This window comes from Acanthaster planci, unplaced genomic scaffold, assembly GCF_054643075.1.
Source record: "Acanthaster planci isolate LZ-2023a unplaced genomic scaffold, COTS_SCS Contig14, whole genome shotgun sequence".
NCBI classification, from domain to species: Eukaryota; Metazoa; Echinodermata; class Asteroidea; order Valvatida; family Acanthasteridae; genus Acanthaster; species Acanthaster planci.
This window is the reverse complement of record NW_028257638.1, coordinates 203,874-223,214: the sequence shown is the minus strand read 5'-3', so window position 1 is coordinate 223,214 and position 19,341 is coordinate 203,874. Positions and strand designations below refer to the sequence as shown.

General features: G+C 39.9%; 1 protein-coding gene across 17 annotated transcripts in view; it reads left to right on the top strand.

Annotated features, from left to right (window-relative positions):
* The first annotated feature begins 6,032 nt into the window (after positions 1-6,032).
* Positions 6,033-19,341, top strand: part of LOC110990803 (uncharacterized) — a 46,446-nt gene continuing 33,137 nt past the window's right edge. For 3 of the 17 annotated variants that reach the window (XR_015423834.1, XM_087131794.1, XM_087131775.1), the window contains exons 1-6: positions 6,033-6,107; positions 8,594-8,666; positions 15,126-15,320; positions 15,573-15,665; positions 17,078-17,688; positions 18,683-18,807. The gene's annotated coding sequence lies outside the window, so the exon portion shown is untranslated. The other 14 variants (XR_015423835.1, XR_015423833.1, XM_087131782.1 and 11 more) reach the window with 14 other exon arrangements.

The window sequence follows — 19,341 nt, the reverse complement described above, 5'->3', positions numbered from 1 at the left end:
GACTTTGCACCATACCCTGTCCTGTACTCGCACAGTGCATGCTTTATGTGTTCGAGCATGAAAGGTATAATAATAATCTAAATCTTTCAATCTTTCTGTCATCTGAAAGGCCACGTGTTCCTCTATCCATTCATATAAATTTCATATCCATATTTGCAGTAGTTAGGGAAATAGCTGCCAAAGGAAGAGCGAGTTCCTCTCCAACTGCCTCCTTTTTTTAGCGGAATTCTGGCTTCGTCTGCGCTATACCGGTCCTTATCCCGCGCAGAGAATGCTTCATATATTCGAGCATAAAAGGTCTAAAAATTATCTAAATCTTGCAGTCTTGGTGTCATCTGAAAGGCCATTTGCTCCTCTATCCATTCTCATAAGTTTGATTTCAATATTTGCAGTAGTTAGGGAAATATCTGGCAAAGGAAGTGCAAGTTCCTGTCTGACTGTTTGATATTTTTGCGGAATTCTGGCTTCGTCTGCGCTATACTGGTCCTCATCCTGCGCAGAGAATGCTTCATATAATTGAGCAAAAAGGGTCTGAGAATTATCTAGATCTGGCAATCTTGGTGTCATCTGAAAGGCCACATGTTCCCTTTCTATTTGTATACGTTTCATATCCATATTTGTAGTAGTTAGGGAAATATCTGCCAAAGAAAGTGCAAGTTCTTGTCTGACTGTTTAATATTTTTGCGGAATTCCGGCTTCGTCTGCGCTATACTGGTCCTGATCCCGCGCAGAGAATGCTTCATATACTCGAGCATAAAAGGTCTAAGAATTATCTAAATCCTCCAATCTTGCTGTCATCTGAAAGGCCACATGTTCCCCTATCTAATTGTATAAGTTTCATATCCATAGTTGCAGTAGGTAGGGAAATATCTGCCAAATGAAGTGCAAGTTCGTGCCTGACTGTTTGATATTTTTGCAGAATCCTGGCTTCGTCTGCGCTATACTGGTCCTCATCCTGCGCAGAGAATGCTTCATAAAATAGAGCATAAAAGGCCTGCCAATTATCTAAATCTGGCAATCTTGGTGTCATCTGAAAGGTCACATTTTCCCTGTCCATTCATATACGTTCCATATTCATGTTTGCAATAGTTAGGGAAATAGCTGTCAAGGGAAGTGGCAGTTCTTTTCCAACTGCCTCCTTTTTTTGCGGAATTCTGGCTTCGTCTGCGTTATACCGGTTCTTATCCTGCGCAGAGAATGCTTCATATATTCAAGCATACAAGGTCTAAGAATTATCTAAATCCTCCAATCTTGCTGTCATCTGAAAGGTCATATGTTCCTCTATCCATTCATATAAAGTTCATATCCATATTTGCAGTAGTTAGGGAAATAGCCGCCAAAGAAAGTGCAAGTCCTTGTCTGACTGTTTGATATTTTTGCGGAATTCCGGCTTCGTCTGCGCTATACTGGTCCTCATCCCACGCAGATAATGCTTCATATAATCGAGCATAAAAGGTCTGAGAATTATCTAAATCTGGCAATCTTGGTGTCATCTGAAAGGCTTCACGTTTCCTTGTCCATTCATATAAGTTTCATATCCATATTTTGAGTAGTTTGGGAAATAGCTGTCAAAGGAGGTGCGAGTTCCTTTCCAACTGAACTCCTTTTTTTTGCGGAATTCCAGCTTCGTCTGCGCTATACTGGTCCTGATCCGGCGCAGAGAATGCTTCATATACTCGAGCATAAAAGGTCTAAGAATTATGTAAATCCTCCAATCTTGCTGTCATCTGAGAGGCCACATGTTCCCCTATCTATTTGTAAAAGTTTTATTTCCATATTTGCAGTAGTTAGGGAAATATCTGCCAAGGGCAGTGCCTGTTCTTTTCCAACTGCCTCCTTTTTTTTGCGGAATTCTGGCTTCGTCTGCGGTATACCGGTCCTTATCCTGCGCAGAGAATGTTTCATATATTCGAGCATAAAAGGTCTAAGAATTATCTAAATCCTCCAATCTTGCTGTCATCTGAAAGGTCATATGTTCCTCTATCAATTCATAAAAAATTCAAATCCGTATTTGCAGTAGTTAGGGAAATAGCTGCCAGAGAAAGTGCAAGTTCTTGTCAGACTGTTTAATATTTTTGCAGAATTCCGGCTTTGTCTGCACTATACTGGTCCTCATCCCACGCAGAGAATGCTTCATATAATCGAGCATAAAAGGTCTGAGAATTATCTAAATCTGGCAATCGTGCTGTCATCTGAAAGGCCACATGTTTCCCTCTCCATTCATATAAGTTTCATACCAATATTTGCAGTAGTTAGGGCAATATCCTGCCAAAGAAAGTACAAGTTCTTGTCTGACTTTGTGATATTTTTGCGGAATTCTGGCTTCGTCTGCGCTATACTGGTCCTCATTATGCGCAGAGAATGCTTCATATAATCGAGCATAAAAGGTCTGAGAATTATCTAAATCTGGCAATCGTGGTGTCATCTGAAAGGCCACATGTTCTCCTTTCTATATACATATAAGTTTCATACCAATATTTGCAGTAGTTATGGCAATATCTGCCAAAGAAAGTACAAGTTCTTGTCTGACTTTGTGATATTTTTGCGGAATTCTGGCTTCGTCTGCGCTATACTGGTCCTCATCCTGCGCAGAGAATGCTTCATATAATCGAGCATAAAAGGTCTGAGAATTATCTAAATCTGGCAATCTTGGTGTCATCTGAAAGGCCACACGTTTCCTTGTCCATTCATATAAGTTTCATATCCATATTTTGAGTAGTTTGGGAAATAGCTGTCAAAGGAGGTGCGAGTTCCTTTCCAACTGAACTCTTTTTTTTTGCGGAATTCCAGCTTCGTCTGCGCTATACTGGTCCTGATCCGGCGCAGAGAATGCTTCATATACTCGAGCATAAAAGGTCTAAGAATTATGTAAATCCTCCAATCTTGCTGTCATCTGAGAGGCCACATGTTCCCCTATCTATTTGTAAAAGTTTTATTTCCATATTTGCAGTAGTTAGGGAAATATCTGCCAAGGGCAGTGCCTGTTCTTTTCCAACTGCCTCCTTTTTTTTGCGGAATTCTGGCTTCGTCTGCGGTATACCGGTCCTTATCCTGCGCAGAGAATGTTTCATATATTCGAGCATAAAAGGTCTAAGAATTATCTAAATCCTCCAATCTTGCTGTCATCTGAAAGGTCATATGTTCCTCTATCAATTCATAAAAAATTCAAATCCGTATTTGCAGAAGTTAGGGAAATAGCTGCCAGAGAAAGTGCAAGTTCTTGTCAGACTGTTTAATATTTTTGCAGAATTCCGGCTTTGTCTGCACTATACTGGTCCTCATCCCACGCAGAGAATGCTTCATATAATCGAGCATAAAAGGTCTGAGAATTATCTAAATCTGGCAATCTTGATGTCATCTGAAAGGCCACATGTTTCCCTCTCCATTCATATAAGCTTCATACCAATATTTGCAGTAGTTAGGGCAATATCTGCCAAAGAAAGTACAAGTTCTTGTCTGACTTTGTGATATTTTTGCGGAATTCTGGCTTCGTCTGCGCTATACTGGTCCTCATTATGCGCAGAGAATGCTTCATATAATCGAGCATAAAAGGTCTGAGAATTATCTAAATCTGGCAATCGTGCTGTCATCTGAAAGGCCACATGTTCTCCTTTCTATATACATATAAGTTTCATACCAATATTTGCAGTAGTTATGGCAATATCTGCCAAAAAAAGTACAAGTTCTTGTCTGACTTTGTGATATTTTTGCGGAATTCTGGCTTCGTCTGCGCTATACTGGTCCTTATCCTGCGCAGAGAATGCTTCATATAATCGAGCATAAAAGGTCTGAGAATTATCTAAATCTGGCAATCTTGGTGTCATCTGAAAGGCCACATCTTCCCCTTTCTATTTGTATAAGTTTCATATCCATATTTGTAGTAGTTAGGGAAATATCTGCCAAAAAAAGTGTAAGTTCTTGTCTGACTGTTTAATATTTTTGCGGAATTCTGGCTTCGTCTGCGCTATACCGGTCCTTATCCCGCGCAGAGAATGCTTCATATAATAGAGCATAAAAGGCCTGAGAATTATCTAAATCTGGCAATCTTGGTGTCATCTGAAAGGCCACATGTTCCAATATATATGCATATACGTTTCATATCCATATTTGGAGTAGTTAGGGAAATAGCCGCCAAAGGAGGTGCAAGTTCTTTTCCAACTGAACTCTTTTGTGTTGCGGATGTCTGGCTTCGTCTGCGCTATACCGGTCCTTATCCTGCACAGAGAATGCTTCATATATTCGAGCATAAAGGGTCTAAGAATTATCTAAATCCTCCAATCTTGCTGTCATCTGAAAGGCCACATGTTCCCCTATCTATTTGTATAAGTTTTATATCCATATTTGCAGTAGTTAGGAAAATATCTGCCAAAGGAAGAACAAGTTCTTGTCTGACTGTTTGATAGTTTTGCGGAATTCTGGCTTCGTCTTAGCTATACTGGTCCTCAGTATGCACAGAGATTGCTTTATATAATCGAGCATAAAAGGTCTGCGAATTATCTAAATCTGACAATCTTGGTGTCATCTGAACGGCCACATGTTCTCCTGTCTATTCATACAAGTTTCATATTCTTATTTGGAGTAGTTAGGAAAATATCTGCCAAAGGAAGTGCATGTTGTTTTCCAACTGCCTCCTGTTTTTGCAGAATTCTGGCTTCGTCTACGCCATACCGGTCCTTATCCTGCGCAGAGATTGCTTCCTATAATCGAGCATAAAAGGTCTGAGAATTATCTAAATCATGCAATCCTGGTGTCATCTGAAAGGTCACATTTTTCCCTGTCCATTCATATAAGTTCCATATCCATATTTGCAGTAGTTAGGGAAATATCTGCCAAAGGAAGTACAAGTTCTTTTCTGACTGTTTCATATTTTTGCAGAATTCTGGCTTCGTCTGCGCTATACTGCTGCTCATCCCACGCAGAGAATGCTTCATATAATCGAGCATAAAAGGTTTGAGAATTATCTAAATCTGGCAATCTTGGTGTCATCTGAAAGGCCACATGTTTCCCTGTCCATTCATATAGGTTTTATATCCATATTTAGAGTAGTTAGGGAAGTAGCTGCTCAAGGAAGTGCGAGTTCTTTTCCAACTGAACTCTTTTTTTGCGGAATTCCGGCTTCGTCTGCGCTATACCGGTCCTTATTCCGCGCAGAGAATGCTTCATATATTCGAGCATAAAAGGTCTAAGAATTATCTAAATCTGGCAATCTTGTTGTCGTCTGAAAGGTCATATGTTCCCCTGTATATTCATAGAAATTTCATATCCAAATTGGCAGTAGTTAGGGAAATATCTGCCAAAGGAAATGCAGGTTGGGGCCAACGGCCTGATATTTTTGCGGATTTCTGGCTTCGTCTCCGTCATACCAGTCCTTATCCTGCGCAGAGAATGTTTCATATATTCGAGCATAAAAGGTCTAAGAATTATCTAAATCCTCCAATCTTGCTGTCATCTAAAAGGTCATATGTTCCTCTATCCATTCATATAAAGTTCATATCCATATTTGCAGTAGTTAGGAAAGTGTCTGCCAAAGGAAGTACAAGTTCCTGTCTGACTGTTTGATATTTTTGCGGAATTCTGGCTTCGTCTGCGCTATACTGGTCCTCATTATGCACAGAAAATGCTTTATATAATCGAGCATAAAAGGTCTGAGAAGTATCTAAATCTGGCAATCGTCGTGTCATCGGAACGGCCACACGTTCCCCTGTCTATTCATACAAGTTTCATATCCATATTTGCAGTAGTTAGGAAAATATCTGCCAAAGGAAGTGCATGTTCTTTTCCAACTGCCTCCTGTTTTTGCAGAATTCTGGCTTCGTCTGCGCTATACTGGTCCTCATCCTGCGCAGAGAATGCTTCATATAATCGAGTATAAAAGGTCTGAGAATTATCTAAATCTGGCAATCTTGCTGTCATCTGAAAGGTCACATTTTTCCCTGTCCATTCATATAAGTTCCATATCCATATTTGCAGTAGTTAGGGAAATATCTGCCAAAGGAAGTACAAGTTCTTGTCTGACTGTTTCATATTTTTGCAGAATTCTGGCTTCGTCTGCGCTATACTGCTGCTCATCCCACGCAGAGAAGGCTTCATATAATTGAGCATAAAAGGTTTGAGAATTATCTAAATCTGGCAATCTTGGTGTCATCTGAAAGGCCACATGTTTCCCTGTCCATTCATATAGGTTTCATATCCATATTTAGAGTAGTTAGGGAAGTAGCTGCTCAAGGAAGTGCGAGTTCTTTTCCAACTGAACTCTTTTTTTGCGGAATTCCGGCTTCGTCTACGCCAAAACGGTCCTTATCCCGCGCAGAGAATGCTTCATATACTTCAGCATAAAAGGTCTAAGAATTATCTAAATCCTCCAATCTTGCTGTCATCTGAAAGGCCACATGTTCCCCTATCTATTGGTATAAGTTTCATATCCATATGTGCAGTAGTTAGGGAAATATCTGCCAAAGGAAGTGCAAGTTCTTGCTTGACTATTTGATATTTTTGCAGAATTCTGGCTTCGTCGGCGCTATACCGGTCCTTATCCTGCACAGAGAATGCTTCATATAATAGAGCATAAAAGGCTTGCGAATTATCTAAATCTGGCAATCTTGGTGTCATGTGAAAGGTCACATTTTTCTCTGTCCATTCGTGTACGTTCCATATTCATATTTGCAGTAGTTAGGTAAATAGCTGCCAAAGGAAGTACAAGTTCTTGTCTGACTGTGTGATATTTTTGCGGAATTCTGGCTTTCGTCTGCCCTATACTGGTCCTCATCCTGTGCAGAGAATGCTTCATATAATCGAGCATAAAAGGTCTGAAAATTATCTAAATCTGGCAATCTTGTTGTCGTCTGAAAGGTCATATGTTCCCCTATATATTCATAGAAATTTCATATCCAAATTGGCAGTAGTTAGGGAAATATCTGCCAAAGGAAATGCAGGTTGGGGCCAACGGCCTGATATTTTTGCGGAATTCTGGCTTTGTCTCCGTCATACCAGTCCTTATCCTGCGCAGAGAATGCTTCATATATTCGAGCATAAAAGGTCTAAGAATTATCTAAATCCTCCAATCTTGCTGTCATCTGAAAGGTCATATGTTCCTCTATCCATTCATATAAAGTTCATATCCATATTTGCAGTAGTTAGGGAAATAGCTGCCAGAGAAAGTGCAAGTTCTTATCTGACTGTTTGATATTTTTGCGGAATTCCGGCTTCGTCTGCGCTATACTGGTCCTCATCCCACGCAGAGAATGCTTCCTATAATCGAGCATAAAAGGTCTGAGAATTATCTAAATCTGGCAATCTTGATGTCATCTGAAGGGCCATATGTTCCTCTATTCATTCATATAAGTTTCATATCCATATTTGGAGTAGTTGGGGAAATAGCTGCCAAAGGTTTTGCGAGTTCTTTTCCAACTGAACTCTTTTTTTTTTGCGGAATTCCGGCTTCGTCTGCGCTATACCGGTCCTTATCCCACGCAGAGAATGCTTCATATATTCGAGCATAAATGGTAAAAGAATTATCTAAATCCTCTAATCTTGCTGCCATCTGGAAGACCACATGTTTCCCTATCTATTTTTATAAGTTTTATATCCATATTTGCAGTAGTTAGGAAAATATCTGCCGAAGGAAGTACAAGTTCTTGTCTGACTGTTCGATAGTTTTGCAGAATCCTGGCTTCGTCTGTGCTACACTGGTCCTCATTATGCACAGAGAATGCTTTATATAATCGAGCATAAAAGGTCTGACAATTATCTAAATCTGACAATCCTGGTGTCATTTGAACGGCCATATGTTCCTCTATCCATTCACATAAGTTTCATATCCATATTTGCAGTAGTTAGGGAAATGTCTGCCAAAGAAAGTGCAAGTTCTTGCCTGACTGTTTGATATTTTTGCGGAATCCTGGCTTCGTCTGCGCTATACTGGTCATTATCCAGCGCAGAGAATGCTTCATATATTCGAGCATAAAAGGTTTGAGAATTGTCTAAATCTGGCAATCTTGTTGTCATCTGAAAGGTCATATGTTCCCCTATATATTCATATAAATTTCATATCCAAATTGGCAGTAGTTAGTGAAATATCTGCCAAAGGAAATGCAAGTTTGTGTCCAACGGCCTGATATTTTTCTGGAATCCTAGCTTCGTCTCCGCCATACCGGTCCTTATCCCGCGCAAAGAATGCTTCATATACTCAAGCATAAAAGGTCTAAGAATTATCTAAATCCTCCAATCTTGCTGTCATCTGAAAGGCCACATGTTCCCCTTTCTATTTGTATAAGTTTCATATCCATATTTGCAGAAGTTAGGGAAATAGCTGCCAAAGGAAGTGCAAGTTCTTGTCTGACTGTTTGATATTTATGCGGAATCCTAGCTTCGTCTGCGCTATACCGGTCCTTATCCTGCGCAGAGAATGCTTCATATAATCTAGCATAAAAGGCCTGCGAATTATCTAAATCTGGCAATCTTGGTGTCATCTGAAGGGCCATATGTTCCTCTATTCATTCATATAAGTTTCATATCCATATTTGGAGTAGTTAGGGAAATAGCTGACAAAGGAGGTGCGAGTTCTTTTCCAACTGAATTCTTTTTTATTTTGCAGAATTCCGGCTTCGTCTGCACTATACCGGTGCTTATACCACGCAGAGAATGCTTCATATATTCGAGCATAAAAGGTATAAGAATTATCTAAATCCTCCAATGTTGCTGTCATCTGGAAGGCTACAGGTTCCCCTATCTATTTGTATAAGTTTTATATCCATATTTGCAGTAGTCAGGAAAATATCTGCCAAAGGAAGTACAAGTTCTTGTCTGACTGTTTGATAGTTTTGCGGAATTCTGGCTTCGTCTGAGCTATACTGGTCCTCATTATGCACAGAGATTGCTTTATATAATCGAGCATAAAAGGTCTGAGAATTATCTAAATATGGCAATTTTACTGTCATCCGAAAGGCCATATGTTCCTCTATCCATTCACATAAGTTTCATATCCATATTTGCAGTAGTTAGGGAAATATATGCCAAAGGAAATGCAAGTTTGTGTCGAAGGGCCTGATATTTTTGCGGAATTCTGGCTTCGTCTACGCTATACCTGTCCTTATCAAGCGCAGAGAATGCTTCATATGTTCGAGCATAAAGGACTAAGAATTATCTAATTCTGGCAATTTTGCTGTCATCTGAAAGGCCACATGTTCCCTTTCTATTTGTATAATTGTCATATACATATTTGTAGTAGTTAGGGAAATATATGCTAAAGGAGGTGCGAGTTGTTTTCCAACTGTTTGATATTTTTGCGGAATTCTGGCTTCGTCTACGCTATACCTGTCCTCATCCTGCGCAGAGAATGCTTCATATAATCGAGCGTAAAAGGTCTGAGAATTATCTAAATCTGGCAATCTTGCTGTCATCGGAAAGGCCACATGTTTCCCTGTCCATTTATATAAGGTTCATATCCATATTTGGAGTAGTTAGGGAAATAGCTGCCAAAAGAGGTGCCAGTTCTTTATACTGGTCCTCATCCTGCGCAGAGAATGCTTCATATAATCGAGCATAAAAGGTCTGAGAATTATCTAAATCTTGCAATCTCTGTGTCATCTGAAAGGCCACATGTTTCCCTGTCCATTCATATAAGTTTCATATCCATATTTGGAGTTGTTAAGGAAATATCTTCCAAAGGAAATGGAAGTTCTTGTCCAATTACCTGATATGTTTGCGGAATTCTGGCTTCGTCTGCGCCATACCGGTCCTTATCCTTCGCAGAGAATGCTTCATATAATCGAGCATAAAACGTCTGCTAATTATCAAAATCTGGCAATCGGAAAGGCCACATGTTTCCCTGTCCATTCATATAAGGTTCATATCCATATTTGGAGTAGTTAAGGGAAATAGCTGCAAAGGAGGTGCGAGTTCTTTTCCAACTGAACTCTTTTTTTGCGGAATTCCGGCTTCGTCTGCGCTATACTGGTCCTTATCCCGCGCAGAGAATGCTTCATACACTCGAGCATAAAAGGTCTAAGAATTATCTAAATCCTCCAATCTTGCTGTCATCTGAAAGGCCACATTCCCCTTTCTATTTGTATAAGTTTCATATTCATATTTGCAGTAGTTAGGGAACTATCTGCCAAAGGAAGTGCAAACTCTTGCCTGACTGTTTGATATTTTTGCGGAATTCTGGCTTCGTCTACACTATGACCGTCCTTATCCTGCGCAGAGAATGCCTCATATATTCGAGCATAAAAGGTCTGAGAATTATCTAAATCTGGCACTCTATGTGTCTTCTGAAAGGTCACATGTTCCCCTGTCCATTCACATCCATATTTGCAGTAGTTAGGGAAATAGCTGCCAAAGGAGGTGCGAATTCTTTTCCAACTGAACTCTTTTTTTTGCGGAATTCCGGCTTTGTCTGCGCTATACCGGTCCTTATCCCGCGCAGAGAATGCTTCATATATTCGAGCGTAAAAGGTCTAAGAATTGTATAAATCTGGCACTCGTGGTGTCATCCGAAAGGCCACATGTTTTTTCCATCAATTCATATGAGTTTGATTTCAGTATTTGCGGTAGATGAGGAAATATCTTCCAAAGGAAATGCAAGTTTGTTTCCAACCGCCTGATATTTTTGCGGAATTCTGGCTTCGTCTGCGCTATACTGGTCCTCATCCCACGCAGAGAATGCTTGATATAATCAAGCATAAAAAGTCTGAGAATTATCTAAATCTGGCAATCGTGGTTTCATCTGAAAGGTCACGTGTTCCCTTATCTATTTGTATGCGTTTCATATCCATATTTGCAGTAGTTAGGGAAATATCTGCACAGGGAATTCAAGTTCTTGTCTGACTGTTTGATATTTTTGCGGAATTCTGGCTTCGTCTGCGCCATACCGGCCCTTATTCTGCGCAGAGATTGCTTTATATATTCGAGCATAAAACGTGTAAGAATTATCTAAATCTGGCAATCGTGGTGTCATCTGAAAGGTCATATGTTCCTCTATCCATTCATATAAAGTTCATACTCATATGTGCAGTAGTAAGGGAAATATCTGCCAAAGGAAGTGCGAGTTCTTTTCCAAATGCCTTATATTTTTGCGGAATTCTGGCTTCGTCTTCACCATACCGGTCCTTATCTTGCGCAGAGAATGCTTCATGTAATCGAGCATAAAAGGTCTGAGAATTATCTAATTCTGGCAATCGTGGTGTCATGTGAAAGGCCACTTGTTCCCCTTTCTATTTGTATAAGTTTAATATCCATATTTGTAGTAGTTGGGGAAATATATGCCAAATGAAGTGCAAATTCTTGTCTGACTGTTTGATATTTTTGCGGAATTCTGGCTTCGTCTGCGCCATACCGGCCCTTATTCTGCGCAGAGATTGCTTCATATATTCGAGCATAAAAGGTCTAAGAATTATCAAAATCTGGCGATCTGGGTGTCATCTGAAAGGCCACATGTTCCTCTATCCATTCATATAAGCTTGATTTCAATATTTGCAGTAGTTAGGGAAATATCTGCCAAAGGAAGTGCGAGTTCTTTTTGAACTGCCTCCTATTTTTGCGGAATTCTGGCTTCGTCTACGCTACACTGGTCCTTATCCTACACAGAGAATGCTTCATTTATTCGAGCATAAACGGTCTTAAAATTACATAAATCTGGCAATCTTGGTGTCATCTGAAAAGGCACATGTTCTCCTATCTATTCTTATAAGTTACACATCCATATTTGCAGAAGTTAGGGAAATATCTGCAAAAGGAAGTGCGAGTTCTTTTCGAACTGCCTCGTATTTTTGCGGAATTCTGGCTTCGTCTAAAACCCTTCCCTTTCAAGCCACACACAGAGTTTCAATCGCATTGGACACGTACTTTTCGAGGTATAGTAGTTTGAAGAGTTCCCCTTTAATGTCACTTTATTTGTCTCCTGGTGACGACATCATCACATGAGGTCAATATTCCTCTGGCGCACCCCCTTCTCAAGATATCTGCAAGATTTGAAGCCGATTAGTCTGGTACATCTGGAGAAATAGGGCCTTCAAGAGTTCAATTTAATGTCACGTGACTTGTCTGCTCATGACGTCATCATGACATAAGGTCAATTTCCCTCTTCATCACTCTCTATTCAAGGTATCTGCCTTAAAGAGTGTATTCTGCACTGATGTTGGTCTTCGAACCCCGTGTTATTTGCATAATCATAAATATGCATTGCACACTAAAAACCAAAAAATCTTTGGTAATATCTAACTTAAGAGTAATTGATTGCACATTTCACATTTTCTGTGTACAAAATATAAGAACAAAAATTGCAGGACCACTAGAGATGACATCTGTTGCACTATCCTGAACATTTTGGCGCAAAAATGAATTTCACTTTTAATAACTGTGACTAGAAGTTGAACTGTATGATATACACTTTAAAACTACTCTTCCGTTCTTTGGCAACTGTCGCCACGCTGAATCTGCAAGTTAAGGGTCTGATGTTGTCATTGACTTCATCACCCGTCCTGTTTGGGGTTCAGGACTTAATACGTCCCCACGCAGATCATCGGGTGTCACGCGCCTTTTTAATCAACGGAAAAGTAGAACCCAGGCAGAATTAAATAACATTTGACATGTTGATAACGCCGATAATGTCCGTCATGAAAAAAAGCAATTATTTATGACGTTATCACTAAATGAGCTCAATATTTGCTCAAAGCACTTCCTCTCCAAGATATAAGCAAGGTTTCAACCCAGCATTAACACCGACAGCGACCCTTATGTTGAAAAAAACCTTACGGCTTTTACCACTTTCAAACAATAAGCCTACCTCCGGTTTAAACCGGAAGGAATGGTTATGTCATTTGACCTACACGGCACTTGCTGCAAACAGAATGTTGCAGGAGGCCACGGTTGAATTTATATGGGTTTTTATACATTTAATGGAATATTTAAGTATTCACAATTCAATAACAAATCACGTGATTACGTCATCTTGACATAAATATTTTAGAATTATCTTCGTTGTATAATTAGTGCCTGGTGTAAGTTTGACGATGATCAACGATTACTAAGGTACGAAAATAGTGGCTCAAAAATGTGTACTAAGTCAATGGGCTGAAATAGATATTCAAAAATCAATAATAAATCACACGATGACGTCATCATGACGTCATAAATTTGGACGTATTTTGGCATCAAGGTCTGTGTTGGCTGGAACTTTGAAGTTGATCAAAGCTCTCAAACTAACCCAAATGCTTGCTTGAAAATGTGTACAAAGTCAATGGGCTAAAATAAATATTGAAAAATCACGAATAAATTAAAAGATAGCATCATCATGACGTCCTTTACTTACAATAATTTTGGTGTGTCGGTCTTTGTTGGCTGTCACTTTGATAACCATCAAACATCGGAAAGGTTTTAAAATTGAACCTTGAAAACGTGTACAAAGTCTTGGGCAAAAAAACTCATATGCGGAAACACTGCTCCTTTAAGTCCATGTCACGTGATTTGCACTTACACTGAACACTTTAAATGAAATATTACTTCATATTCCGACTCTTAGGCATATTTCAAATAAAATAACACAGCGTAAAGCACCCAATTTCTCTTTCGTTCTGATAGTAATCTTGCGCCAAAGTTACAGACTATTTGTTCACTTGTATTAAGTAGAAAAACGTTTGCACACTTGGGTATATTTGCGATCGAACGGAAGGGAAAATTTAGTCTGATTTCTTTTTCGGTAGTAATTCTCGGTCGAAGTTGAGGACTGCTCACACATTACGCTGGACAATGTGTGTACAAACCCTACGTTGTGCCATCCATGCTTCAATATAGGACAGTTTGTTGAAAATTGAAAGCCCAGGCAGTGTAACCGTAATTCTGCAATAGCGCCCTCATAGCCTAATATAGGACAGTCCGAAAACTGTGTGCAATCTGTGTACAAAGTCTATGGGGAAAAATTAATTCTTAAAAAATCAATAATAAATAAACTACATAAGTTATCACTGTGAATTTCTTCTAGGACCGTCCTTGAATGATGGTCCAAAGGTCCGGTGCCGAAACAGCTAATAATCAGAAAAACAATACCTGTTTCGGCAAAGTTGCTGAAACAACTAAAAATAATGAGAAAAACAATACCTGTTTCGTTAGAGTTGACGAAACGGTTCATAATCAGAAAAGCAAAAGCTGTCCCTGCAACAGCTGGAACAGTTTTAAAAAAATCAGAAAAGCAATACCTGCTTCGGCAGGTATGCTAAAACAGCTAATCAGAAAAGCAAGAGCTGTTCTGGCTGTTGCCAAACAGCAAAAAAAAAAAAAAAAAAAAAAAAAAGCAGAAAAGCAACACAAAACCCTCGAAAGGCTAACCCGTTCCTTCGGAGCGCCGGGCGGCATTATTTCCGCCCTACATCGTATGTACATGTTTTTTGTAATGGGGGGGGGATTTACTGTCGGACAGTGAGTGTGACCCAACTTGCAAAAACGCACAGTTGCATTGGATGTCCCTCTCTACGAGTACCTAAGGAGCCCCTAACGGGACAGGCACAATGAAGATTTTTTTAATTCCGTTCCCTCGAATTATCGTTTCGTTCCCTCAAAATCATCTCGTTCCCTCGAGGTAATATAATAATAAGTACCACTCTATGTTGCCCATCGTTTGCTCATATGCATGCAGTCCGTGTCAAAAAAGCTGACCATAAACAAAATGCATCAAATTCCAGAATCGGTTTCGCTTCAGGAGGCATTATATTGAAACCTAAAAAAGCATATTTAGCTAGAATTTCCAGAATTTGGGACGTAACTTTGGTGATTTTTGGTAGATAACGTCTCGTATAGCATCTCTTCTACGACTGACTGTATTTTGACGTCATGGTGTGTGTTGCGGTCATGATGCAAACTACGGCTGCATCCTAATCTCTTGTCTAGAGCTAGGTCTAGGTCTTTGCTCCATTGGAAATGCGTGGAGACGCGTAGACAATAGACCTAGCCGTAATTCTGGAAGCCCAAGCCTCAGACGGTTGCGTTCGTCCAGGCTAAAATATATGGTTTTTTGTTTGATGCAAATTGACTTGCATACAGTTTTGGGGGATGTTTTTTTTCTTTCTCTCTTTCAAATAGTGGTCATTCTTTTGATATACTTTACGAAAAAAAAATAATACTTCCATTATCTTCAGATCTTTGTGGTGCAGGGCCTATTTCAAGCACGCCAATCACCAGTGCTGTTTGATCCCCTGTTTGGTCAATATGTGCGCAAGTTGATCCACGACCAGTTTTCCACGGTGGCGCGGGCATTAGGATAACAATGCCTACGCACGAGAACGCATGTGTGGCTACGTTGGCGGGTTTGTTCAAATGTGACTTCACAGGAGGTGAGTTTAAAGGTGAGAAATATCATTGGCTTACCATCCAACAATTGAAAATAAATAGCGAAATGACGGCAAAGACGATAATGAGATTTCCGTTTAACAAACTCCACAAGTTTGGGCTTGGCTTTGTTGATTTTACACTGCTTTTGCTGTGGTAACTAGTGCACCCTGTATTTAAACATGGCGGCCCCACAGTGACTGTCGGGCATGCAGGCTGGGATTTTAACGGGGTTCCTTTGGTTTCTTAACTTGTAGCAGTAATGGAGAGACGAGGAACACTCCTGTGAGACCGTTTTCTGGATTGCTGCACATCTGAGATGTATTCTGACACTTTATTGTACTCAGCAGGTATGGAAACAGCTCACGTGGCAGCACTTACCATGTACATGTATGTTTCCTTCCTCAACTTAGTTTTACTTATTGTTCAGGGTCGTAGATTGGAATGCCAGTTAGCTTTTGTGATGGAAATGAGACATTTGCTGGATTGTTTTGTGAGGGAATGATCTTATGTAGTCAAATGTGCAGTAGTCTTTTTCGAGCAGTAAAAATTTGTTTATTCCCGTCTTTGTACAAAACAAATCATGATATTTTTGCAATTGGGGTTTTCAGAATGTGAAACACATAAATATGAAGCCAGCATTGATTAAGGGCATCCTGATGGTCATTAGCTTGCAAAAGTTATTAAAGCCAGATTCAAGAACTTGAAAATCAGGTTCGCCATGATTTTATTCTGTCACAACAATACACTGCTTAACCGAAAGTCCAATTGATGTTCAAATAGCGTAGAAGTTAGTTTATTTATGTCGGAATGATACTCACTTCTAAAGACACTGTTGTATGAAATCGCTCAATATATGTTTTAAATAACATTTGCACTTTTGGTTTTATCATGTGTGTCATTACAAACATCCATTGCAAATATGTATGTGGGGTATATCTTCAGAAAAGCCCTGACAAGAAATATTTTGGGCAGTTTATGTTGTACTCTATGTTGGCAACACACGGTGCGGCATCTCCATGTGAGACTACGGCATGCACAAGTATCGAACACTGGCTACGGCTCTCCACCGCTGCCTCTTTTCATCAAAATTTGAAGCCATATTGTGGGAGGCAGGACCGGATTGTGGCTACTCCTGTCATGTGCCATCCCATACAATGCCATGTATTAACTAAATTGGTACACCTGCAGTGCTGGGTGCACATACGTGAATTACAAATTCTCAATCAGCTCTCTCCATCTTTCCGATCCTTCAAAGCCCTCTGTGAATCGGCAAACAGGCTCCTCCACTCATATTTTCTTGCCGTTTTTTCATTTTGCATGTTTAATGACTGTTATGTGCGTTTATTTCAGCCAGAGCACAAGCCACTGATAAGTCATTGCTTTCTTGCATTCTTGGCCAATGGCCATCTTGATGATGGCCAATGTTGTAGAGGTGATTGTACTGTGATCTATTGCTGTAGCTTTCTAAGTAAAATGTGAGTGATTCTTTGTTATTGGTCATCCCAAAGGTATGATTCACTGATTGAGTCTCCTGTGAACTCGTTCCCTCATGTCGTGTGTAAACCAAGTGTGACGTCATTATGTCTACATTGTATTTAGGGGTCATCCTTGCTGGATAAATTTATTTTGCCCAATTACTGGGTGACATATATATAGGAAGCTAACATAGCTCAAATGATCCCCCAAATCCTAAGATTTCACATAAACCCTTGGAGGATACGGCCAATACTGTTTATAATTTGGGAATTTTTCTGTACAGACCGTGATCTCCTGTATTGGCCTTTAGTTGGACCGAGAGAGAACACCATTTTCTTGGCATCAGAGGCTCCTTTGGTACTAACTGTGCATCACTTGTTCATGAACAACTAGGACATGCAAGAGGTGCAGCCCCATCGCTACCAACAAAATGAATACTCCCAACCAACATGGCGCTTTTCAACCAATTAAGTTGTGCTTCTACTCAAGGCAGATTGAAGAGATTGTTTGGCTGAAAAATTAGGTGAGATTGTTTAAATATAGCCCCAGATCAACACTTTTTGTTGGCGTTTTTGCATCTGTAGATGGTTGAAAACAGATCTTAAGACCTGCAGAAAGTAGATGGATGTAATTTGTTAAATCACTGCTGACAAGTCTGAGGAAAAGGCCCTTCCTTTCAATGATGTTTCAATTGATAGCAAAGTGCAATCTACATTTGGAAATAGTGGCCTCCATGAGTGTGTAGTAATACAGCTTGGAATTAAAACATGGTTTATTTAGTTTCCCTAGTTTCAGTAGTTTGACAGAGAGACAAGAACAAGCTAGTCCCTGGAGGCCGTTCTCTGGAGTGTAACAAATCAGAGATATCTTATCACTGGCGACACTACTCAACAGGTATGGAAACAGTCTACATCATATTCTGATATTAGTCCATGGTTATGGTAATAGTGAAATGCCTGGTTGTCCTGTAGATCTTGACCTTGGGTTTTGTCTTTTAAGTTTTCAACTAATGAGAATCGCCAGCCTTTAAGGTTGGATTGAATTAAACTACAAAAAATGGATGGGATTTTTTGGTATGGTTGTACAATTTGTGCCAAAGTGAACAGAAACAAGACAGAAGCTGCATCTACAGGCTGCTTGTAGTGAATGAGGAGTGTACTGAAATGAAATGTCCTCATTCCTGGATGCAAATCACGTACAAGGATGAGTGTACACATTCCACGAGGGTTGTTTGAAAAAATCTGGACTTGTTTTATGTTATCAGCCAACTTTTTACTCACTGAAGCCATCCTTCTGTGTCAAATACATAAAAGGTGCAATGCATCAGGTTGTTACAATATGGCATGCTAGCCGACAGTAGGTACAATTCGCTCTTTGCACGCTGCCGCCCCAAGCATGCAGAATCTCGATCTTGATCTTTACAAAATCGGTTCAGTGATTTCCATGTATGTTGCTTGGTCATTCTGTGCATGCTGTGTTGGATCTTATACCGTACGATTGGACAATGTTTCAGAAGCTGATAGTGACACGATTGTACAATCTGCCAGATTGAGGCTCTCCATTCCTATGGCGGCAGCATGCAGAATAAATAATGTGTGTGTCCAGAGTTTCTTTCATGATATCCTTAACACAGGCTGGCTTCTATCATACACACCAAGGATTCAACATTGGCTGGGAAGTATGATGTAAGCCATCTTGACAATAATTCTTTGGTGTTCCACATGCCTGGAAGAAGGTCATTTAGGGAAGCACTTATAACTTACCTTTCTCCATTTTTCTCATTCTCCACTGCCCTCTGAGAATCAGTTAATCCAAGCTAATGCACTCATGTTGTATTGTCATTTCTTCCTTTTGCATGTTTGTAATGACTTGTGTGTGTCCATCTCAGCCAGAGCACAAGTCGCTGAGTGAGCCGCTGTTCATGGTACATCCAAATTCTTGATGATGGGGCTCCTGTGCTCGTTGTTGAGGTGATCGGACTTTGATCTCTTGCTGCTGCCTGCTGGGTAAAAGGTACGTGGGTCCAATGTTGTTGGTTATTCCAAAGGTATAATTCACTGATTCAGTCCCCTGTGGACTCATATATATTTCATATATTGACCCAAAACATAATGACGTCAAGCTATTATTTTTTACTTGGACAGTTATTGCTTCCCACCTCACTGCTTTAGGAAACTAAGCATGACGTCATTATGTTACAGGTCTCTTCACTTTTCCAAAAGTTGACAGGGACGGAGGTCCTTCTCTGTGGATTAATTTAATTTTCGTGTAAACCTGGGTGACACACCTGTGTATGGGGAGCCATAATTCAATACCATTGATAAAGTTTGGATGGCAGGTAAAATGTGAAATATCAGAGAGTGTTTGGCCCAACCCCCTTCGGTGTACACAAAATCCTATTGAATCAGACAATTTTGGACTGTCTAAATTTTCTTCTTTCTGGGGCTGTTGAAAGAGCCCAAGAAAGTAGAAGGGGTGTAGGTTTAAAATGGCTGCTTCAAAGCTTTAGAATGATGACTTTTCATGAGTTGTGTTTGCTGATCAACC